At 43.9% G+C, this 26,279-nt stretch overlaps 1 long non-coding RNA gene across 9 annotated transcripts in view; it reads right to left on the reverse strand.

The window, feature by feature from the left end:
• LOC118318591 overlaps positions 1-26,279 on the reverse strand; it is a 175,554-nt gene that overhangs the window by 140,261 nt on the left and 9,014 nt on the right. For 2 of the 9 annotated variants that reach the window (XR_004795774.2, XR_004795776.2), the window contains exon 3: positions 2,602-2,681. The exons of the other annotated variants lie outside the window; for them this stretch is intronic. This is a non-coding gene — a long non-coding RNA (uncharacterized LOC118318591). The remainder of the gene's footprint in view (positions 1-2,601; positions 2,682-26,279) is intronic. 9 annotated transcript variants of the gene reach the window in all.

Consider the following 26,279-nt stretch of genomic DNA (forward strand, 5'->3'; position numbering starts at 1 on the left):
AAGTGACGGATCATTCTTCCTATGTTGTCTGGTAATTGCAGACGCTGCATCAACGGGCCTGTGAGCAAGACAAACGCAGGGAATTCATTTAAAGCCGATTTGGTCAACAGAAGAGGATGTGTGTGTGTGTGTGTGTGTGTGTGTGTGTATACAATATCCACGATATACGATGATGGTGTGAAACTTGTGCGAGCTGCCATGGTGGATTGCACCTCGGGGCCCTAGTTAGTGGAAGTTGGTAACACGTAATTGAAAGTGGCAGAGAACTGGCTGACCAGCGCTGGAGGCAGGGGAAAGGTGGTGTTTCATCAGGAGTTGAGGGTCACTAAGGGGTTAAAAAGGCAGGAAGCAACAGGGGCCGAAGTTGGCAGAGTACATGCCAAGGTGTATTTCTGATGAAGAATTATGGTAGCTTGAGGTTTCTTGTCCCTCTTCTTTCCCCGTCAACACACAAACACAAACGTGAGCAGACGCACTGTTTTGAAGAATCAGAGCAGAGTCCTCAGGGCCTGAGGGGGGGGGGTCTCCTCTGCCCTGCGTTCCCACTACTCTCTCCTCCCCTCCTCCTCTCACACTTTTTCTTCACAGAGCCCCAGAGCCGAGACCTTAATGAAGACGAATGCGAGGAATCAATTTGCGGCATCTTCCCTCCATCTGGCTTGGGCTCGTCTCTGCGCCTCAATTAGCACGGCAGCTGGGGGAGAGCTTCTCCAAAGCAGCCCTATTACACACACCAGCATCTCGCGGAGCAGCTACAGCACGAGCTGCGGGCATCTCCGAGAGGAGAGATGCATTCAAATGGGGAAGAATGTGCTACTTAAAGCTCATAGCAACGAAGATCTTTTTTTTTTCTTCTGAACCAAAGAATGGAATGATGGCTTTGCTCAACTCCACTCTGTGCGCCATTAGACGTTCTCTAACAAGCCATCTGAAGAACAATACGGAGAGTAAGGGATCATTCACATATTGAAAAACTGAATGTAAAAAGCCAGATGTGCTGCTTTCATCCTTTTAACACAAGGTGGTTGGTAGGTTGTACTGCTGTTGTGCCTATTGTTACTAAGCAACCAAAGCCACTTGTCCAATTAGCAGAAAGCCTCGGTGACCTTCTGAGAAAAGTTCCCCCGTGTACCTTCTGCTTCTCTCCCTTTCTGAAGTGCAACGTCTAGTATCAAGTATTAAGGTAGTGGAGTATTTAAGTTCTGATTTGTTGTGGAGGAAAAGTTGGAAAAAAAAACTACTTTAACTTGCGATTACTTGACAACTCTATTATAACAAAACAACAAATTTGCAACTGTTGGTCCATGTCTTTGTTGTAAAATGCTGGGAAATCTTCCACTTGTTGCATCTACAAAACATCAAGCTGAACAACTGTGCAGATAAAAAAAAAAACCATTGAAACTTATAGGACTTTTGTCCTACATTTCTTTTCTACAGAGAGGAAAGAGAATCCAGCCCAGCCAACGACTGCAAGGATACGACTTTGTATAGCTACCTAAAAATGTACATAAGTAAATGCAAGGTAAGTTACAAAATACAATTCTACAAAGGTAATTAACAAAGACCCCAATCAATTTCCCCTTTTCAATGCAACGCTAACATACAGTATTATTAAAATTGTATCAGCCAATCTAGTAATACTGTAACTATTTACCCTGAAATGAGTATCACCACCAGCCCCAAAAATCCAGCATTGGTCAGCCTCGACTCAATTCGACAGACGCTGAAGCCAACGCTGGCAACCGGGACCCAAGCATAAATACCAGCATCCACTTTCACTGAAACCTGCCGTCTCTCCGGATTATATCAGTGCAAGTCCAGCGTTACACACAGAACAAGGCTGACAAAATATTGACGTCACTATCCAACTGTCCCAGCTCAAACTGCTGGCGTCCATCATCCTGCATATCAGATTAGCGGGAGGAAGCTAACAAATAAGGGCACAGTAGAATACTGCCAATATCTAGCGTAATCTTGGGCGTTCACACTGTAAGCTCGTTATTATGACAAGCTTGGCAATGGATGGCAGCGGCAGATTTTAACACCAGACTAAATAGCTCAGGGCAGACGGGGTCCGCGTTCCTCTGAGGGACAGCTCATCCTGAATGGGGCCCACAGAGGCTATAAAGCTCAAATGGAGGACACCCAGTTGTGGCCCTGTATGGGAGATGATCAGGGGACGTATGGAAGCTGTTTGGCAGAAGAAAACCTAACTAAGTGAGCGGGAAAGCAAGTAAGCTCACTGTTTGCTCATTTGTTGGCAGTAGGGCACTCAGGGGTAGAGGTAGATTAATTGCCCCTAAAATGAAGGAAAATTGAGACTCTGAGGACAGAGGATGAAGTCAAGCCGATACGTTGCCCTGATTTTGACACACAAAACACGACTTCCACAAAAATGTTAGTTACTTGCGAATTTGATTTAATTTCCTCAACAACGCACACGCCGCTGATGGGAGCTGCATCAACAAGCGCTCTCCAGTGGCCAAAGCCGACAAAGCAGTGACAGTTACTTGGGCTGAAATGTGCTTTTGTTATCATCTTTCATGCTAAATGGTCCCTTATCAAAGTGCGTCGGTGTGCACACTCGCCTTATTGAGTTACCTGCATGTGGGTCATGCTTGAATCACAACACGTCTCTCCGTCTCTCGACTCCTACTCCAACCCCTCCCAGGACTGACACGCTGCAGATATGTCAAAGCGTAAAAATGAGAGATTATTTTTGGTCCGACTTACGGTTTGCGAACGAAAATACACAGAGTTGGCGTTTACATCTAGATGAGAGGCATTAGCAGACACATGGGAAGCAGGAAGGTTAACAGGTACGATATGCACGCATATATATATACGTACACACACACACACACACACACACACACACACACACACACACACACACACACACACACACACACACACACACACACACACACACACACACACACACACACACACACACACACACACACACACACACACACACACACACACACGTCTCCTGCTACATATATAGACAGCCTGGCCGTGGGTCTGTGTACAGTTTGGCTTCCTCTGCAGGCTGTGACTCACACAAACAGTTCTCCTGACAGCGAGCCCTGCAGCGATGGATACTAACGCCTCTGGATGAGCTGTACAAAGCTCTACAGGGATCAGAGGTGGGGAAGACCCCATCAACCCAACATAGAGGAGCCTCTGACGCCCGTAGCTATGTGTGTGTGTGTGTGTGTGTGTACACGTGCTGATGATTCAGAGAGTGAGCACTGAATCCTGCCTCTGGGGCATCAGTCCACCCTGGCAGTGGCTGTGTCAGCATCAGAGACATTTCAGCCAAATGTCAAGCGTACTACAGTACCACTGCAACACATCTGTATTTATATTGCCATTGTGCGTGTGCACATGTAAATGGTTGTGTATTTGGTGTGTGTGTGTGTGTGTGTGTGCATGAGGGTAGGCCATCTGTTATTTTCACATAGGGAATAACCTTTTTCTGTGAATTTTTAAGTGTAGCCCAATAAAAGGGAACATTTTGGTTTTTGGAGAACATTCGTAAAAGTATCAAATGATCACTTTGGTTGTTTGGCAAAACCTACCTGTGAGCAACCTTACAAGTAAGGAAAAGCCTTGAGCCTGTGTTTGATGTTCGGTGTAACAAGTACAAGGCCCAGAGTGTGCACTGAGCCATCAGGATGCCCTTGATAATGATTAAAAAGACCCGCAAGGAGGAGAAAGGAGCCCTTCCTCTTCTGCACTGTATGATCCTGTCACTGTACGTCCCGCCATTGCTCTCTGGCCTCGCGACCCTCCCCCCAACCACTCAACCGCCGAATGGCTACACACTCTCTGAGCCAGTCCACACCAATTAGCCTTCGCTGCAAGCTGTGCCTTCACACTGTCAGTGCGGATCACCAGCTAGTTCGACACTGCCCATTAAAGACGGAGACGGCGGAACGCGGAGGTGGTCGCGGAGGATGGGAGTGGCGGTGCTTGTCTTCTGCTTGTTGCGTGTTTGACTCGAGGAGAGAGATACATCTGCACCAATCAGAGAAGCAGGGTCTCTACATCTCTACGTTTCTTTAGCTTTTTTTTTGTTTGCCGAATTTAAGATGAGAAAAAAACAGAGGGGGAGGGAGAAACATGTATGTCTGCGTTTGTAGCAATGTAATTGAGAGAGAGAAAGAAAAGGATGATTTGTCTTTGTTCGTCTGTGTAAATAGGGGCATTGAAAGTGGCTACAGGAAAGCTGCATCTCTGCTGCCTCTGTCAGGCAGTGAGAGGTAACTGCACCCTCTGTGCTGGGAGTTTGAACTGTGTTTTTTTAGACACACTCTCCTCCTCTCGCATCTCCTCCCATTTCTTTCTTGCTCCATTTTTTCTCCAATTCTTTATGATTTTTCTCCCTCACTTTTCGACATTCATGTTGTCTGTCAAAGCTGAAATATCCAGTCCCCACCAAAAAAGTAATGGGAGCTGAAACCGATTGCGACACATACACAATTAAATGTACTGCTTTAATCGCGGCGATCCTTGTGGCGTGTCCACCGCTACCAGGCGACAAAGATGCCCAAGCTATTCGTGACAGAGGAAAGGTGATGATGAGAATGTGGCGTCGCTGCGCCGTGGCAGCATTGTGCTTGGGCAGCAGGAGCTTTGCAGCACTGCAGTGACAGCACCACAGCTAAGTACAGAGTCTTGGGAAGATGTACTTAGAGCCTTAATGGCGTATGCTAGACAGCAAAAGCTGACTGCGGAGTACAGAGCACCACAGGGATGCCAGGGGGAGACTCGAGAGAGAGAGAGCAAGACAGTGGGAGAGGGGGAGGGACGGAGGGGGGATGACAGAGGAGCTTCCATTACTAAACAGAGGGAACATTAAGAAGATTTAATTTGCCTAATGACAAAGGCAGATCCCTAAATGGCCGCACACTATATTGTAGTGAAGCATATTCCATTAATGCAATACATCTCTGAATATTTAGGTCTGGCTCCCGCAGCTTTATTTTTTTTTCCCCCTTCTATTCAGCTTTTCCCTTGTTCCTTTTTAGCTTTTCGCTTAAACCACTCTGTGCCAGTTTCTCTTATTACATAATATTGCGGACAAAAAAAAAGTACATAGAGGCTGGTGCATGTGCAACCATGCTCTCTTTGTGTCCCCCCCTCTCTGTTCCTCTTTACTTTCCCCCCATCTCCTCAAACCCTTTTACTCCATCACATCGCAAAGCGCACACACTTGCATAAAGCAAACTATTCACACACACAGATGCACACTTAAATGAAAAGAGAAGCCAAACTGCTACACAGGCAAATCAATGCAGTACATAATCAACATCAAAGCTGAGTTTACACACCTTGCTCCAGGTGCAGGTAAAGCATATGTATTCATAGTTGATGGCAAACTGCACACACAAACACACAATGGGCCATAACTTTATATTAGCAGAGCTACCATTACTCCAGCTGAGCTAGAGGGCTGAAATAACAAAAGAAACCAAGACATTGAGTCAATATAAACGGATGCATTCCTAATGCTACACATTTAAATTCATGTGCACAAGTCTGCCGGGCGCAAGGGAACACTGGTTAGCCCTCAAATGCGTCCTGAAGGACGGTTGGAGCAAAAAAGGGAACCGGCGAGTCGTCGCGAATGAAAGATGGATGACCATGTTTTTAAAACCTTGCTTGTGTTTTTGTGAAGCTTCATTTGTTTCAGGCGGTGCTTCAATTTGTAGCGCGTAAGCAGCTCATTTCTCTTTGTTAGCGGGCTAATAATGTTATAAGTCAGAGGGTTTTTTTTTTCTTTTGCTGAGCCACAGAACCATTTCATGCATCCAACTCTCCATCCACATATTCTTTCCTTGTGCTTGCCTTTCTTTTCTTTTCCCACCTGACCTTGCTTTCTGCGTCTGTGTTAGAGATTAGAGATTAGATGGTGGAGTACACAACGGGGGAGATTTAGATTGTTAAAGAGAATCTACTTTTTTTAAGCAGGGTTGCCAAAGGTCTTAAAAGATGCATTAAAGTTGAGCCACGGTAGTATTGGGAGATGAGGAGGAAAAAAGGGAGGAGGGAAGGGCCTGGTGTGTGTGTGGAGGCCTACTTTCCTCTTTGTATGCCTTCGGCAAGAATTGGTGGGAGGTCTTTCGTTCTTATTCCCACATACTCGTTAATCCGCTAATTGTGCTTAATTACCTGATGGCTCTAATTAGGGCCCCTGGTATAGTGCGAGAGGAGCGGCCCCTCCTCATCGTCCTGAAAGAAGCATAAAAAGACCCCTGGCTGGCTGGAGCCGTTTGCTCAGCAGTGTTTGCATCTGTGTTTGTGTATTAATGTGTTTGTTTGCGCGCGTGTGTGTGTGTGTGATAGACAAAGGAAGCGAGGGAAGATGAAAAAGAGTTTGCTGGAATGTGGTAATTTTTTGATGCCAAGTGAGGAGGAAGGGGAGGAGGGTGGATGAAAAATGAGACTGCCGTACAGATGATGGGGGTGAGATGATGATTGTTGATGAGGTGCATAAGTGTGTGTGTGTGTGTGTGTGTGTGTGTGTGTGTGTGTGTGTGTGTGTGTGTGTGTGTGTGTGTGTGTGTGTGTGTGTGTGTGTGTGTGTGTGTTGGAGATAGTGAGACAGGAAATGAGTTAAAGAGAGTGAGCAGCATATGTTCACTTCACTTTGGTCCCTCTCCTCTTCCTCTTCTTCTCTCTTCTTTTTTTTTCTTCCCCTCCTCCTAATAATGATGAGCGCTTGACATGGCAGTAGGCCTGCTCTGTTAACCAGCTTATGTAACCATGCCCCGGCGGCTCGGAGGATGTGCTGACAGCATGCTTTCTCAGCGTCATTAGCAGAGATACACAGCTGGCTCCGAAACAGGGGGAGGAGCGAGGGAGGCAAGATAGAGGGAGAAGAAAAGAGGAAAGAAAGTGTGGCCGGGGAAGTTGAGGATAGAGTAGGGGGGAGGATGCAGGGGTTGGAGCTATGGGACGTCTGGGAGGTCTATCCCAACTCTCCCAGCTGAGCCTCAATCTCATGGATCTATTTACAGTTTTTTCTACACTTTCAGACTCAGTTTCAACTGCAGCAATGCAGCAGAAGATCCTCTGTTTCACCTATTGTTTTTTTTATTTTTGCTTCAAAAGAGAAAGACATAAAAGGAGGGGGGGGGGGGAATAAGAGTTGCTTTTTTCCCATCGGGCGCTCATTCAGCATGCTATCGTGCCCCACATCAGAGGCAACAGAAAAGCAATTCACATGCAAATACTGGTCTCCCTGTGTACTGAACGCAGATTAGAAAAACAGCAACCTTGCATCACAGACCCCAAACAATGTCGGGGAAGACTCGTCAGATAACACAGATGTAACACGTCGGAAAAAAATCATCAAACGCAGCCAGAAAACATTGGAAGCTGTCAATCAACGTGTGTGAACTCTGGCATCCTGTGACGATCAAACAATATGCGTGTCAAGACAATATGCCACATGGCATTTTTTCACATTCCGCAGTGGGAGCAAACTTTGCGCAGTGAGCGGTTGGTGCCGTCAACAAACCCTCTTTGAATTTGGCTGTAACGCCGCCATGTACATAAAAACGAAACACCCCAACAGGAGTTGAATCAGCAGCCAAAATATCTCGGAGGCAGTTATGGGCAATTTAAATTAAGCTACAGCGGCTATCATTTCTTGGCCACAGAGCCAGGTGGCGATGAGAGGCACACAGGCATCGTAATGAGAGGCGAGGGTGACGACGGAGAGAACTGACAAAAAGTTGATGGGGTGATACTAAAACGCGCCGGCAGAACTCCGGTTTAATTTATTCTTGATCCAGCGTGCGTAACCCCAAACTCCCACAAAACACACACAGACAAACACACTCTCCGTCTCTCTCCCCCGTGTGGTTTACCACAAGTGGCTTGGCAGCTGCTGCCTGTGTATGCGTTGGTATTCAAGCTGAGTATGATTGGTGGAAAGCCCAGTCTGCTGAGAGCAGGGCCTGGATAAACATCCCGCTGGGCACAGCAGACAGACAAAGAGAGGTGGGCATAGACACTGCACATCGCCAATAACCTCGCCACCAGCAGCAGCAGCACAAAATCCCCATGCCTTAAAACTTTGATGCGGAGGGGAAAGATGCTGCCGCAATCCCAGAGACAAACAGGCACAACACAAAGAGAGACAGAGAGAGAGCAACATATGTATCTGTATGAGGTTTTAGAGTCCTCATCAGTCCGCTAATATCTCCAGCTCCGACATCTTTGCCGTTCCTCTCCTCCTTTTATTTTACCCCCTCCTGCCGCCCCCTCTCGCCTCAGGCAAACGCACACAAACACACACACACTCACGTTACGTTCTAATTGTGCTCTCTCCTCGCTCGCTCACTCTAACCCCATTTCCCACAGTCTCTGCCTTCATTCCTTCTTTTAGCTTAACACGCCCCATCTCCGCTCCGGAGGGGGATTTCAGTGGAACAAGTGCCATGTCATGGTTAGTGATTATATAACGCCTGTTTTGTTTGCGCGCGCATGTGTGTGTGTGTGTGTGTGTGTACGTCACGGACAGATAACAGGGTTAACTTGACGAGCTCCTCCCTGAATCGCCTTCGGGGCGATGCAGTGACACGGTTTCACCTCAAAAACCACAGAAACCTCCCCCACCAGCGCTCCGCACAGACAGCGAGTGCTCCGGGCTGATGCAGAATCTGACGGTTCCACAAACACACAGTGGTGCCGCCGCCTCAAGAGACGCAGACCAGCCACTTGGAATCATGGACAGGGGGACACTTTTTTTCCAAATTGGGCTTCTCATCCTCACCCACTGGGTCACCTGTTGCTTCAGTCTTCTGCCCTCCTCCTCCTCCTCCGTTTCTTCTACATCTTCATTAGCTACAATTGTCCCTTCCTGACCTTCTCTTAGTGCGTCAGCTGCCTGGTTGAAGCCAGGACTATTCAAAGCAAACATATTTTTCATAGCTAATCACACTGGTCAGTGTCTTCAGTTTCTGGATGTTCTATTATGCTAATACCTCCGGTTCAGACTTCAGACTGCCCTTGCACCTTCTTATGACAAGCTTGGAATGAGTGTGAAAATGTTTCTTAATTATCGTTGGGATTGAAGGAGCAAACACTCAGTGTCAGAGTTGAAGAATTAACAGGAAAATTACTTTCACGACTGTTCAATAATGACGAAGAGCTGCTTTGGTTTTTCAACTTTTTACTATTTTTCTACTTGATCCCACTCAGAGGTCAACCAAGGACCTTCCAATTCAGATTTCACGATGTCCCAGCATGACTCATTGTTAGATATTCTTAGAAAACATATATATGTAAAACAAACACTGCCAGTTTTGTTTCAATTTAACAGTTAACAAATTGCGTTGTCCAATGTGCTCCAGGAACTGTGGATTTTAATTTATTTTTTTTACTTTTTAATACTTTTTCTCTCCCCTGACCCGCTGGAACAGTTCACTCCTGATTTACAAATTAACCACTGATGATGTACAGGATGTCTAATATCGATAACGACCTCCAAATCCTTTTGGCTACTTGTGTCAACTTCTCACAAGCCTTTGTGTAAATGAGCTGTGAGCGTATGAAACAACCAATTAGTTTAGTTTTCTCTAATTATCATTATTCATTTTTACGTCTTAGATTTATGTCGGGGCCCCTTGAAGAGTCCCAACCCTCCCTCACAAGTGAAGTATGTGTTTTCGTTACCCACGACAGTGACAGACACTCTGAATCCTACATTTGACCCATTTCTCTGCTCTCAGAGGAGGAGGCCTATGATTTTTAACTCAATCCCTCAAAGTGAGATTTTTTAAAAAGTGGACAATGCAGTGTCGCCCCGAGCCACGATGCTGCTAAACTGGCACTGGGGCTCCTTCTGTGCCGGTTTGTGCTCACTGTGCTTTGGCTGCCGAGAGAACATCCCTTGAAGAGGGAGACAGAAAGCGAGGGAAGGAGAGTGATAGATGTGAGAAATGCTACTGATTTTCTATTCTGTGTGAGGTGCGCCGCCTGTGTGCGCATGTCTCTCCTGCAAATTTTTGTGTCCTTTTTTTCCTTTTTTCTTCCAGAGCTTCTTTTAAAGTAGCACACTGCAGGCAAACACAAATATCCCTGGGGGGGGGGGGGGGGGGGGGGGGGGGGGGGGGGGGGGCTTGAAGATAGCACAGAGAGAATCGATTAGGACACACACAGATGTCCCCCAGACAATTCCTGGTTGGTACGTGTACAAACCCACATTCCCGTACACAAACGCACACATGCATGTACGCATGAATAAGTGTTACACAACACCCCACCCCCTATATTCCTTGCTCTCCACAACTCACACTCCCTCCATTTATCATTCACTGTTTTCTCATTTTGTGCTCTTTTCCTTGGTCTCTGTTCTCCCTCTCCCCTTCCCCCATCCACACCCCAAACCCCCTGTCTCACCATTATATTTTACAACACTCTTCCCTGCTCTTTCACTCATCCCACAATGCATCTTTTCCCCTCTCTTTTGACTTTGATGATTCATTCTTCCCCCCCCCCGGAGGAGTCCAATTATATCTGATGGAACAGCGTCTAAGCCACTGATGTTTACCAAACTAACTGTCAATTGCCAGGACTGCGCTGCCGGTCACAACGTGGCTGTCACTCACTTGGCTGAACCGAGAGCATGGAGAAAAGCGAGAGTGGGGTGCTGGCTGCCAGTGGCAAGTGAAAACAAACTGTCGTGAACCAGAAATGATGACAAAAATTGTCATTGTTAAGCGAGTGGAGCAGTGACAACATCCTTTTACAGCAACTTCAATGTACCTTCTCAGAGCCAGTCCGCCAGCTAAGTTCTTCTGACACGGTACCAAAGTTGATTTTTGTGATATTAATTTTAATGAGGATTGTTATTTTGCCAACCCCCCCTCTCGAGATGACAGGGAAAAAAATAAACAGATGAATAAGGATATTTCGAGCACCGACTTTGTATGGCTGCGTGTCGGTGAAAAAAAAGATTTAATTCGGTCTGTTGCCAAGCTGCACTCGCAGTGTTTGTAAAGGGCGCTACTCAGCGCACTCTGTTTTGTAAATCACTTTAGATAAAAGCGTCTGTTAAATTATAGAATGAGCACGAAGCAGAATTGCACTTGATGAAATTATTTCTTTTTAAGGGATGCTGGCAGACTCACAATCGATGCCGGCTGGCTAACAACTGGGTGCAGGTGGTCAGATCTCAGCAGCGTTTGATTAGGATTTCTACATAATGAGCCCCTGCATACATAGAGAAATACAAACACACACACAGACGGACACAGAGGAAGCTGCCAATCGATCCTCGTGGGGACTCTCCATTGACTGCAGATCTTATAGTGCGTTCATGTGGTGTCAGGATAAAGGGAAAGATTTGTTTCCGACCTCAAAGTTTCTTGTAAATGCCTCCTCACAACTCTGATAGTCTGCAAAAATGTTGGTACACGAGTTGCTGACTTCATACATAGACACACAACTTTTCAGCAAATAGTGCTTAACAAGTTTGTGCGTGCTTTTGTACACTTTCTGAATAAACTGTAAGCTTTACATGAACCCAGGTCTTGACCCAAAAATATAGTTGTGGTGCTTGCTTTAGGTTGGATAGGCTGGCCCCACAAACACGAGTCTGCTACCAGATTTTGGTCCTCACAGTATGATACAAGCGAGAGCACAAACATGTAACTGTATCTGGCAGAACGTCCAACCATTGGTATTCAAGTCATAGTGCAGAGGGGTTTTGATCTTCTCCCCGCTCGTGTTCTCTCGTTGGCACTCTCTTTGCTGCGCCCTGCCTCCGATCACTCTACGCACCTCGAGGACAGTTTGTCCATATTTTCTTCTGATTTGCATGACAGCATCGGTTAAGCCGTCCCCAAAGTCAAAGCGGGAGTGGGACTGTTTGACAACTTGATCATAAAAAATGCAAACTGGAAGCTGCCAACGAAAAAATCAATAGAAGCCAGGGCAAGTGACAAACACTCAAAACTCGTGTAAATACGGGGTTGGCAGGGTGAGACGCGAGACTGTTTGATCAACCCTGTTTGAGATTTTGTCGTGCTTCTTGTTCTAACAACTTTTTATTTTATAAGCTCTCAGACAACGGAATGCCTTCATATCAAGGTTTAATGATGACCCCTCCAGTAGACAAAATTTAAACAGATGTATAAAGGTATGTTTACGCTGTCAACTGATGTTATTTAAAGTAAAATTTGACAGAAAAGTCATATTTAAATTCTAAATATTCATAAATTTACTATTGTATGACAAAGGCAAATCAATGTAGCCTTCCCATCACCATGCTCCCCATGGAGGATCGTGAGAAAACAGCCCACAACTGGTGGCTGGGTTTGACAAGGCATAGTATTATAATTATTTTCATCATTATACTCAAAATATTTTCTTAATCATTGGATTATTTAGCCAATAAAACTTCTCGCAGAAGAGCCAAGAATGCGCATCACAACTTCTTTAACGCTGAAGTGATCTATTAACCAAAGGTATTCAGCTTACCACCATAAAAATAATAAGTGCTGCAAATATTCATGTTTGAGTTTTGGTTATTTGAGTTTGAAAAAAAGACACAAATTATGAACTGATCAAAAATTATTTTTCTGGCAATCAACTAGACAGATGATGACCCCTAGAGCAGTCTCACCTAGCAAGAGTGGTTATTATAAAAGTTGATACTGACGCCAGGGCTGCCGTGCCCTTTACGCATGCAGACGTGCACATACAGTCTATATTTGATGAAAGTGAAAGTAAAGATAATAGAGACACTGTGGAGGGAGTGTTCTCTATCAACATGTGCTCAAACGTAGGTTCTTTTCCTTTGATCAAGACGACGATAAAAGACGATTCTGAAGTTCGACGAGAAGGGGTGTTGATCTTTCCCCCGCAAAAGATCAGCAATTTGCACACCGCCACGCTTGGCTGCGCCCGCCAATCGAACCCTGGGAAGTCACGAGGTCCATGCCTGAGCGAGCGTGTGTGTGTATGTGCAGGTTACGTGAGCGGTGGAAAACATCTCAAGCGGCACACAAAGTATCGAGCGGGCCAATAAAACCGGGATTATGGGAATAGGATTGGCGAGTAAATTGATGTCTGCCTTCTTTGTCTTAACACGGCAGTGTGGAACTAAGGCAATCTTTTGTGTGCTCATGCAAACTCTGGCAGCTTCGCCCCCGAATCGCCGCTCGCCTGGGGAGTTGAGAGTGCGTCATTAAACCCTCATACGCACAGCTCAGCCCTGATGAACGTGCAGGTGCACAACCACATACATTACATACACAAGCACAAATACGTACGCGCAGGGATAGGGCAAGGAATGATGGGCAAGGTTTTGACTGTTTGCCATCCCTGAGGGCCTAAAGACACTGTAGGCTGCCACACAGCGGCAGAGAGGGACACACCAAGGTCAGGGAGGATTGAGGCTGACACGCGAATGTCTAACAAAAATTACAATGAAATGAAGTGTTGAGGCAGGGCACACAAGAAAAAAGGGGACGTGGAGGGGGCGCCCTTAGTGCCTGTGTGTGATCGAGCAAATCAGTGACCGAAAATCTACAGAGCTGATTTAATTCTGCGAGTGTTCACAAACCAGCACAGTGTTACATCGGACTTATGAGTAACTTACGATGTTATGTCGGCTCTATGTCATCAAACACGTTTAGACAAAATGAGAATGAATGTGATGAAAAACATTAATGGATAAAAAAAAAAAATGTTGTGTTGTGTTGTGCCCAGTGGGGAAATTCTTCCCTAAAAATTGTGTTAATATGACAATGTTCATGAAATCAAAGATTATGCTTAAGTGAATCAATTAGATAAAAAGTTTGCACTGAAGCTATCGCAGTCTCAATTAATAATGTATTAAATTACAATTATAATGAGTGGGAATAGTTTTTATTTGTTCTTTTACTTAAGTGAGAAAAATGTTTTTAGAAAATAATAAACAAAAGGAAGCCTGCCTCATATCTGATAAATAAAAAGATGATGAATTCCTATTTTTATTTATGTATTTTTTTTAAGGACAGGTTTTCCTGAAAAGCCAGTGTCACTTACGGTGTATTTATCTCAACAGAAGCAATATTTTCTGATGTTTCATACAGGAAAATAAAACTCGGCCGGTCTTTGTCAGCTTGGTGCGTAAGGATGTGCGTCGTTGCTCGATACAGTGATGCCAATTTGGTCATGCACACGTGCTCGACTTTTGAAACGTACGGAGAAACCAAATGATATGATCTGCCAGGAGGAAAATAACAGGATATACAACGATCGTGACCTTGAAACATAGATTTTCACAACTTATTAAAAGGCATCACTAGAACCTGCTGGAAAGAAAAACTTTCTCCATCCTTTCACAAAGATTATAGCAAGAAATCCACCAATATCACCAAAAAACTGAAAAGGCGCTGATGTTTATGGGGAACAACTGAGGTTGTAATAAGATGGAAAGTGATGCTGACACATTACTGCTGTATATAACCAGTCTTATCTCCCTTCCCTGAGGGATCATATTGATTCTTTTTGAGCACTGAAGTTGAAATACAGGACTCCTTCCCTCCCCTTCTACCTGTCCTTGAGAGAGGGGGTTTCTTGGTGTCAGAACAAGGGGTGCGAGTCAACTTTTATTACCCCTTTATTTCAAGGCTCCTGGCTTATACTGTATCAAGAAAGTGAGGGAAGATGAAGAAATCCAAAAGACGATGAGATACGAATAAAGCTTGGCAAGGATGAGAAGAGCGGATGCTGGCGGGTTTCAGTGCAGTGCATTGAGATGATGTGACCTGAAGGCATCTTTTGATGGAATATAAATTAAACTATAAATCATGTCAAAACAAATCTGTTCAAGTTATTCCACTGTAGTAGTGGAATACAGGCTGGAATTATATTTCCATGGAAATGCGTTCCCAGGCAAAGAGTTGGCACTCTCCTACTTTGGAGATGGAGGTGTAGTTACAAAATTCACACACTATAGACACATAAATATATTTTAAAAAGACAACAACAATAACCGTGTCTTATAAGTAAAGGGATTAAAATATGGCACTGATGCAGTTCTCTGTTATAATTTTATTAGCTTTTAGCGTCCGAGAACAAGATCCGTCTTTAGACACTTTCTAAAGACTGATGGCCAATATAAAAGTGGGTGTGTATAAATGTGTGATCAACCAACATAAGTATACGACGAGGAAAATCACTCCTTATAGTCATAAACTATATGATGGTTCAGGGATTCTACCGTCTTAAGATGTGAGGTTTATGTTATTTATGGTAAGAAGACCTTGGAATGTGCCATTAGCATAATATTATATAATGAATATGAGGCAGTGGGAGTTGAAGACTGAAGGCCGGACGGCCGTGTGGTCTGTCGGCACCGTGCCAGAGCACTGGAGGGTCAATTAGGGCACATGAGCTGGGATTCTCAAACAGCATAAAGCGTGAATGTCATCCGGAAAACTCAGCAGGGCCACACGCCACTGAGTCCTTTGGGGACCAAGTGATGGTAGGAGCAGCTTTTTAAGCAGCCACATAGCATAGAGTGTGATGGAAGCTGCTTCAGTGAGCCATCGCTGGGACAGCTGCAGAAAAGGGACGAGGAAAAGTCAATCCAAGTTTCAGCTTGAGATTTGTCCCTCTCTAAATCTCTAGTTGCATCGGCTTCAATAATAAACTTTCCTTGGACCATGTCTGCACCATTTGCAAATTTGGGTCGTGACCATATAAAATAACAATTTTATGCCAAAACATTTAGACCACCCCCCCCCCCCCCCCCCCCCCCCCCCCCCCCCCCACCCCCCCGGTGGCTGGCTGCAATATAGTCCATTAACCCAACCTCCGACATGTACAAACGTTATCATTAAAAAGAAATCTGGGTAAATACCAAATAATTACCCAGGTCCCAGAGACCGGACATTGATCAATTATATTGACACATGTGGCATCAAGTGCATCTTTCCAGATACGATTTTTAAAAAGTAGCTGAAAACTGACACAATTTTTGTGCCATTGTATGTGTGTGTGTGTGTGTGTGTGTGTGTGTGTGTGTGTGTGTGTGTGTGTGTGTGTGTGTGTGTGTGTGTGTGTGTGTGTGTCACACAGTATTTTGTTTGTGTACACACCCACTCAGGCGTCTTGACAATGACAATGCATGGCACTAAAAGCCTACGGCTGCATCCCTGCTCAAGCAGCATCCTGCATCACTGTACGTTCTACATGTAGTGCACAGAGGACCCACACACACACACACACACACACACACACACACACACACACACACACACACACACACACACACACACACACACACACACACACACACACACACACACACACACACACACACACACACACACACACACACACAGAGAGAGAGTCACAAAAAGTTGTGCTAAAAGTGTAGAGGACAGATGCAAACTCAGCTGTAGAGGGTTGAGCGAAACTAAAAGCAACGCGGGGTAAACCTACCACTACAGACACAGTGAGAGAGGAACAGGACAGAAACAAAATGGACAGCTGATGGCTGTGAATCCAAACAACGCACAAACATCAGCTGTGCCACTAAAGCTCCACCATACCAGGAAAAAAACATGATCCAAAAGTGGTGTGTATTTAATTTCGAAAATTAAGGGGAAAAAAAAGGGGAGAGAGGCAGAGGAAATGACCTTGAAAAGACAGAGTAGGTGTGTGTGTGCGTGCGTGCGTGCGTGCGTGCGTGCGTGCGTGCGTGCGTGCGTGCGTGCGTGCATCTGAATATAACATAAATCTGTCTGGATATTTGCTTAGCAAGGCAGAGTTATGCTGCAGCATGGTATAAAAAATTAAAAATACCCTCATATGTTCTTACGCCGTAATTTAACATGAAAAGACCTCCAGTATTTTTCATTTAATATCCAACAGAGCAGAGCAGCAGACCGAAGTGAATTAAAGCACGTGTTTGCCAAAACCACACTACTGGGCTCGTACAGTACATGAAGCACATGCAGAACGGACACCAATCCAAATTCATAAATTAATTTAGCGGTCCGCCACCTTTTGATTTGTGCAGAAATTGTCAGAGATGAAATTTTCTTAACACACCGCTTCCTCCAGTCAACCACTTTCAGTACATATATTTTTTATGTTTTTACCAAAGCATAATGTACCTTTTTCCAAGTGCTGCACATAAAACTACAAACCTGTGAGCAGGAGTGATACAGTTCACAGTCCAGCCCACGCTCCACTCCCCTGTGTGCTTTCTGCAGGTAGGGACAGCAGTCCGTCCTGTCAGCGTTCACACAACTGGCTTCACCACGGCCAGCTGGTATTGACTGTGTGGCCTTCGTGCCTTTTGTGCAAACACTTTACTGACTCATCTCACCCACAGTTGCATTCAAAGGCATTGATTCTTCATTGATTCTGCAGGACCGCCCCCATTTCTCTTTCCCTTTCTCTCAGTCCTGTTCTTGCCTTCACCCTTTCCGTCAGCATGTTTAATCTCATTCAGACGCGGTGAAAAGGGACACTTGGCAAAGGGGAGAAGGGAAACTGTCCTTTTTGTACACTTATCTAAGCCACTGCAAAGTACACACAAACACACACCGCAGCCTAACTATACTTCTAAGTACACTTCCGCTGACAAGCAAACCTGATGAATTGAGTTTTGTTCACACAGTTGCACTTGTGATTGAAAAAGCGAGTGTATGAATTTATAAAGAAAACTGACACAAGCTTCCCAGTGTGCGATGATTTACTGTCACTGCAAAAGTCCCGCTGTTGTCAGCACCCGGGATGACACTCGTATAAATGCTCTGCGTGAGGCAGCCCTACTTTGCTGGCGTACTTCCACTGACTTTACACATAACTTGGCCTTAATCCTGACTTTAACCTTCACCACTCCCTCCTTAACACTTATCCCAGATCAAACATGAGGCTAATCTTCAACTAAAAATTTGAGAAATACACACAACACCTTGTTTGGTTCCGACCTTTAGACTTTTCAATTAAGTCCGGACCAAAATTTACAGCTGTGAAAGGTTCCTCAGTCCACGGTCCAAACTGACAAAATTGAATCCAATCAAAAGAGCTGGTCTCGGTCCGGATTAAACTGAGCCGCAGTTCTGATGGTCTGCAGTGTGAAAACACTTTTTTGAATAGTTCGGACTTTTGGACCAACTGCAGGAAGTTGGGACAGCATTAAACAATAGATGAAGAACAATTCTTTAGTGCGTTCCCTGAATTGCAATGTGAAACCAAAACTAACTGGATCAAATGTATACATAGTAACAAAGAGATGAACCTTGGTTCAGACCTTGGTTCAGTCTGTCAGGAGTGAAAATACCCGAGATGGCGGTGGTGTGGAGATGCAGCTTATTGTCAGGTGCTTTTAAGGAAATAAAAACTTTTCTCAAACGTGTCTTGCTTGTAAAAAATTTAAATGGCTTGGCCTCTCCCTCATTACCTGACTTTGTTTTCCTACACAAACAAACTCCATAAAAATATCTCCTATTCTCTTCTTTTGTGCAGTTATAGCTTTCTCGGTGACAGTTGGTGGAACTGCCTCACAGACTTATAAAAGAGTCATCAGCTGCTCAAAAGGTCCAGAGTGTGGGATTTAGGAGGCTCTATTGGCAGAAATAGAATATATTATTCATAATTATGTTTTCATTTGTGTATGAGCACCTGAATCTGAGACTCATTGTGTTTTGGTTACTTTAGAAAAAGCCTTTTATAGCTACGTTTGGGAGCAGGTCTTGTTTGTCTAGTTTGCTAAGTGCTGTACTGTGGGAGTTTTAATTGACTAGCCAGGGGACTGCAGATGAGAATTAGCCTTAGGCTAACTCTGGTACAATGCATCAAATGTAACATTTATGCCCTCATAAATAAACTTTTGGAAAATATAAATACTGTGACCTTCCTGATATTCAAACAAAAAGTAACACGGCAGGATTTGTTTTACATTTCACTACAGTGATGTTAGTATGCAGTGACTGACACAACATATTATTTATCAAAGTCATAAAGGCAGATGAACAGCCACTGTTCACCGAATAGATGCAAGCCATCAATTGTGCGACATATTCAGTATGAGTGTGAAGAGAGTCTCCAACCTCACAAATTGTGCCACCACCGTGCTAACAGCTCTGTGATGCTGCACTTACTGTAGGTACGGACATAGATTGTATATAAAGATAGACGCAGTCACTGGGTCCGGAAATTGAAGCTGAAACCTGTATTCTCTCAAATGACCAGCAGAGGGCGACTCCACTGGTCGCAAAAATGTGTCAGTCGGTCTATGAGAAAATTACTTTACTTCTCACTTGATTTATATGGCCAGAAAACATTTTCCTGAGGAGTTTATGGTCTCAATCTCTAGTTTCAAGTCTTCTTCAATAAAGCATGATGTACATTTTGTAAATTATGGTCCCATTAAAAAGAAATAGGCAAAGCAAGGTATGCATTAGGGCATGGATGCCATGTGATTGACAGCTAGTATTGTCCAATGGGTGTAGGTCACAGGTGAAGGTGGACGTGCAGAGGACAAGCCCTCAGTCAGGCCCAAGAAAAGAAAACCAAGATGGCTCTTGTTAAAATGCTTAACTAAATGGGTGACGTCACAGTGGGTTACCACTTGGATACGGCTAAGACTGGAGGTACATGCTAACATTAGCAGACACACAATACCATAGCTACAACCAACATTCGGTAGCATGGCTAAAAAAGAAAATATCCCTCTCTTCAGGTGTAAGTCCTTTGCCATGAAGTGTCCTGCAAAGACATTCACAGTCCTTATGACTAAAGTTCAAACTGGTTCTCACAAGGATAGGAACAAAAGACATCACACATACTGTACTACACCTCAAACAAAACACGCACACACACACTCATCATCAAACAAGAACCATTGATTTGTAGACGGACGAACACATGTCAGTGTGTGTGCGTACACACAGCTGCTATTCACACACACACTCCCAAATCTTTGTGGCATGGTAGAGAGAGGATCAATGTGTCAACACAACAAAAGCCAGGGTGGTGGCCTCCTCACGGCGTGACAAGGTGGGATATATTGAGTGGCTGGCCCCTGATCCCAGCGGTGGAAGCAGACCCTCCGGGAAGGGACACGAAAACAAGGAGGCAAGGAGACGGAAAGATGAGAGAGGCAGGGGGAAAAAAGTGACGGCAAAAAAAAAAAAGTATAGAGAGGGAGAGTAATGATGGGAAGAGAAGGAGACAGGGAAGACAAAAGGTCTTGGAGGCATAGTGTCAGAGGCAGAGGTGGGTGGGAGGGACAGAGCTGAGAGGAGGGGGAAACATAGATTAACAGTACAGTATGAGAAACTGTGTGTGTGTGTGTGTGTGTGTGTGTGTGTGTGTGTGTGTTATGCGTGCGTCAAAAGTCTACAATATTGGAGTAACAAGACACGTTGCCACAGCTTTCACTAAACAAAGTTCTCACAAAAGACAGCATAACAAGTGAGGGCTACAGTCGTCTGAGTACACAACGGCACATAAACATTTACGCAAACAGTAATTTACAGGCACTAAATTATATAAACAATACAGCAAACTGTCATCATAGCAAAGCCGCTACGTTGCTCATCACACAACACGTGTCTCTTTGCTTTGCTTTTTTGTTGCACACTGTTCTCAGATGTCATGAGAGAATGAGCACTGAAAGGAGCTGCCTGACTCACAAGAAACGATGATTAAGGGCATATGTTGTGCAATTTATGTATCAAGAGGTTTTTGGTTTGGTTGTACAAGCGTGTGTGTATGTGTGTGCGTGTGCGTGTGTGTGTGTTGTCGTCCTCGTCGTCACTGCGGACACGGGTAAATTAGGGAGGGACATTTTGATTTACATACTGATAGATAATGAAGAGTACCAATTAATATGTAAAGCAACGACAGTGTCTACAACACGGTGTACTCGCCGCATGTGGGAGTGTCTCGCAACCTCTTTGGGTGTTTATTAATTTATAGCTGGGAGAGTCTCTAATCATAATCATAAATCCTAATCAAAACGTTCATGTTCATATGGACATGCATCTATGAGATTAAAAAGGAAAAGTAAACGGGCCACAGTGGGAATACATAACCGTGATGTTTGGATGTATACAGGAGCTCGCATGTGAGGGCTAAGGGGGATCGCTCCCCACTACACTGCTGCATTGCGGTGGAATCCCTTGAAAATCCCTCTACACTGAACCAAGCACAGACATATTAAAGATGTCACTGTTCATTGTCAAGAAGCCCCTGTCTCAGGTTCTCAAACACAATGTGTACGCATAGACTTTCAGAACTTGCACACAGAGAGAGAGAAAGCGCACGCGCGTGTGTGTGTGGGAAGGAATCTAGTCTGCAAGACCCTGTGCTCATGAAAAAAAAGGTGTTTTTAAACCAAAGAATATGAGTTTGGAATTACAATGAATGTAAACAAGAGGCAGCAGCATCTGCACGGCTTTAAGAAAAACAAGTGTGAAAATATGCATGAATGTGTGCAAGTGACTGCACAGACAGGCAGTGTGTACGTCTTGTATATCTGAGGGAGTGTTTGTTTGTTTGCATTATTCTGAGCTCTACATTTGTGTGTGTGTGCACGTGTGTGTAATAGTGTGTATGAGTGTGTGTGCTACACTTTTCGTTGTATAACTTTGTTTTGTGTATAGTATACGCAGCGTTGTGTCTGCATACACAATTTGCATGTTTCTCCCCAGTGGTAGTAAATATGGGTGTGCGCTTGTGTTTGTGTGTTTATTGAATGTGGACGGCTTCAGATGCTGATTGCCCGGCTATGGGAGAATGAGGGGGGGGGGGATAAGGGAGGCAAGGAAAAAAACCAATGGGTCCAATCCTCTGAAGCTGATAACTGTGTGTTTGTCAGAGTGAATTTATTTATCACAGATGCCAGGGAAATTAGCATTGAAATGATTCTGGTGACAGACTTGCCCTGGATATCTCCGATGGCAGACACCCAAAATGTTTATGTTTACAGAACTCGAGGGGGGTGAGTAAGGGACGGCGGTGTGAGAAAGGAACAGAGAGAGAGAGAGACAGAGAGACTATGCAGTACAGGTAGATAATAAGAAAGCTAAGATTGGGTTAGAATAAAAAGCCAGGGGAAGAAAATTGGAGGAAATACAAAAAAAAGAGATAAAATATGTAAGAAGACGGAGAAAAAGAGCGTGACTCCAGAGGACGAGATCCACCGTAGAAATAGTTGAATTGTGAGTCACGCTTGATAAGGACTCCAGCCGCAAAAGAAGTGCGCTCCTCCTACATGGGGTTAGTGAGAAGAGAGGAGCATACAAAATAGGATGACAGAAAAATATACTTCTCCGTGTATGGGGGAAATAGACAAAAGGTGAAGGAGAAATGTAAGGGGAGACATTTCTTTTTTTTAAATGTGAAAAAAAAAGTTTGAAGAGGAAAAGAGTCACGGTTACTGCAGAATAAGATACCAAAGAAGACGTGACCGAGCGGAGACAACGGGAAAGAAAAGGACAAAAAGGAGTGAGAGAATTAGACGGAGAATGTGTGGAAGGGGAGCCAGTGGTGCAGCGGAAGGCACAGACAGGTATATAAAGCGAACGTGCCTTACGTGAATAATAACTTAATCCCACGTATCAGCTTTTCTATTATTAACCAACGTATCTGGTATGCCTGCCACCTGAACTACGGCTGCACTGCTGGCTACGGAAGAGGACCAGAAATCCACCGTGTCAGACGAAGACATGGGTGAAAAGAAGGAGAGCGAGACACAACGCGTTGCCATGGCAATAGATGTCGCGGGTAGCTAAATCTGACTGACACAAATTTGTGTGAATTCCTGCAATTTTTTATAAATAAACATCTAAATATACATTTTCTCACTTATTGCACCTACGCTTTTTGATGTCATAGTCTGTCAGCATGTTCTCCACCTCTAAACCTCATTCATGGAGTGCATTACGTGTTCAGGTTTATTTACGTCTGGCTTCCCATTGAGGATATCTAATTGCAAGATGGAATGTGTGCTTTCATAGGAAAAAAAAATTAATCACGTCAAAGTTTTATCTGGGATGTACGAAGCTGAGAGAATCTTTGGGTTGGGATTCATTAATAAGAAATGGAATACCACTCTCTGGATAATAATCACATTGAGCTTGAATTTGCTGCGATATCTGACTGTGACTAAACGGAGAAAAGATTGCAAAAACATTAGTTTATTATAGCGCTTAGACTGTAAGCAAATCCATAGGGGATCCTTTGAAAACCTTATTAAATCATGCAATAAAGCTCCAAATTAACCACTTACAGCCTCTTTGTTTGTGTTGATTATTCAAGAAATCAAAAGCTTCGGCTAATGGTGTTTTGGGGCCAGGCAATCAAGGAAGTAATTGTTTGCAGTACACTGGCCAATATGATCATCCAAATGTGTGCTAATAACATAATCATTGCACACTGTAACGCAAACCGAGACTAAAATGTGCAGCAACGCCAAAATAAATTAAAGTGCCCATCAAATGCTGCATTTAAAGTGTTTTTTACAAATGAAATCATCTTAATATACCTTGGCCTGTGTTTGAATGCGCTAAAGCAGCGCTGTAAACAACCCCGGCATATCATCCTCTAATGCAACTTAAATACCTCACAGGCGCAGACATTGTGTTTACTCATGTTTTTGCAATTAAGCAGCATATTAAAAAGAAAACATGCATTTTTCATACAAGAACACATGCATAAATAAAGTGGTACAGTAGATAAATAACTCAAGGGGCTACGGTTCACACGTCCCTAGACTGCACAGTCGACTAGTTTTTAGATAGTGGATGCTGGAATAGAGAAAAAAAAAAGTAAGAAGTTGTGCAAGCACATTCTTCATCTGCTTAATTCCAGTTCTGTTATCTGTCTTTCGTTATAGTATTTAACCTCCGTCTGATGAGTCAAAGCTGAATGCATGGTGACTCTCTCGCTGCAGTGATTTTGCTCCGGTGCTGGGAAAGGGGAGAGGATGTTTCTGGGTCACCAGCTGCCAACGTTTTCTGCGAACACAGCACCGCCAGACCTCACCAGCTGGTTTCTCTCGCCGTCTCCATACCCCTTCAAACTTCCTCTCGCTTTTCTCCCCGTGTCTTTTTCTTTTCCCCTTTTCTTTTGCAGCTAGAGTTTAAAAAAATTGCCGTCTCCTTTCTTACTACGAGCCAGCTCCTGTGCGTAATATTGTTTGCACACTGTGAGAAAAGATAACAGTTGTAGTTGTACTCAAGTCTGAGACATTAAGATCATTGATCATTAAAGAGGAGAAACACAAAGACAGAGACTGACAGAGGAGATACAAGTATATATATTTGTTTTATTTCATTTTGGCCATGGTGGAAGTGAGGAAATGTTGATCACACAGCTCAGAGAAAGATGTGATTACTCTCTATCCTCCGGTTCATTTATTTACCACTCTATAACTTTGTAAATGAGGGGGAGACGGGAAGAGGGTATATGAGAAAAGAAATATAGAAAGTTTGAAAAGAGGATGGAGAGATGAGGGGAGGGAGAAGGAATGCAAATGGAGCTAGGAAAAGAGTAATTGGACAAGAGTGACAATTCTAATCCTACTGCAGTTAAATATGCATAAATGGAATTTAATCCGTGGGGCGGTAAATCTGTGGTGCCACAGTGGTAGTAATTGTAAGTATGTTTTAATGTATGTCTCATTATGTATGAGCCATTTAGAATGCATGCTGCTGTTTGAAATGATAATGCAAAGAGTCAGTGCGTTAGTGTGTGTATCGAGGCTATAGTGTGCCTGATTTTTTTTTTTTTTTTAAGTGTGCTCACAGGGACATGGAGTCGCCAGCCAGAGGAGAACAATAGCCAGCTAGGAGGCATGTGGAAAAACACATTAACTTCTGCAGGAAGGTGCAAACGGTTCAAAAAGATCGATTTTTTTTCACTGCCACGCTGATTCACAAATCAAAATGGATGCTGAGACTTGCCTTGTTGTTGTAGACCGGTTAGAAGGTCAAACCAAAAATCAGAGGGTCTACTCTACAGAGGATTTTCTTTTTGCTTCACCTGCTTGTCCCGCACCAGTCTCCCGCATATCTAACTCGTTAGCTTTGTCACTGGCGATGAATCCTTGCATAGGTTGGCCCGAGGAGGATCCACCTGTTGCAGCCTTCGTTGGAAGGAGGCATTTGTTGCCTCGTTTTAGGGAGACTTTGGAATGGGACCCCCTAGTCAGACCTCTGAATTGGGACACAGCTACAGTGAATAAGTTCTCAGGTTTAATGGTCTCCGCTAAGAACAACTACTTCTTCAGAATAAAAGGACCGGTTGTTTTGCTTGGATTTATTTCACTATAACAGCACTTTATCAACTTTATTATAAGGGTATTTTATTCAGTGATATAATACCAATACTGCATTTAGATTTATTAGAGCCGAACTTTGTTTAACTTTAGGGTTAGGGTTAAAATTACCTGTAAAAAAGGAATAAATTCAGACCAGGATTAGAATTTATTTTATATTTGAGGGGAAGGGGGGATCGCTGTCTCTGTCAGTAAGTTTACTAGAATTTCCCAAATTTGAAACTTTAATTTATGCCATATTTCATATTAATTTACTTTTAGCTTAACAAGCACAGTGGTTGTCTACAACAACAACAACAAGTGCACTCAAAGCAAGTAAAACTTTTTCCTGAGTTGTCATTAATTCGAGGTTAAACTTTACCTTGACTTTAACTGGTTTATACAGTTTATAAAGTTGCATTGTTTACTCGTGGATATGGAAAACTATGTCTACAAGCAGGTGTGAAGGGGAGGGAGCAGAGTCAAGTGGTGGAATAGGAGTTGACAATTCAAATGCCAGCACCCAAAACTGATGGACTGCGAGCTAATCTCTTCATGGTCCACAAGTACAGTACCATTACATCTTCGTGTTATGGAGATAAAAGATCAAACACAGTCAAGTATGGGGATTTACACTTGGAGGTCGCATGCTCACCCCACACGCTGATATCCATTATCTACTCAAGATGAGCACATAATCTTAAAGTTAGACCTCCACCAAACACGCTCATGCTCATGTGAAGGCTGACAGAAGTCGAGCACGCCCACAGATTAATGGCTTGGCTCATATATGCTCTACATACACATATGAAAAGAGCAAGACAGTAACACTTAAGGGTAAACGCTGGGGGGGCAATTTGAATTTTAAAAACAAGAGATCAATCACTTCAAGCAAAGATTATCATTTCACACACTTTGAACCGAGGATGGTGGAGAATGTTAAGCACTCCGACGGCAGCCAATGTGCCCTTGAACACACTGT

This window comes from Scophthalmus maximus, chromosome 12 (genome assembly GCF_022379125.1).
Source record: "Scophthalmus maximus strain ysfricsl-2021 chromosome 12, ASM2237912v1, whole genome shotgun sequence".
Classification (NCBI taxonomy): Eukaryota; Metazoa; Chordata; class Actinopteri; order Pleuronectiformes; family Scophthalmidae; genus Scophthalmus; species Scophthalmus maximus.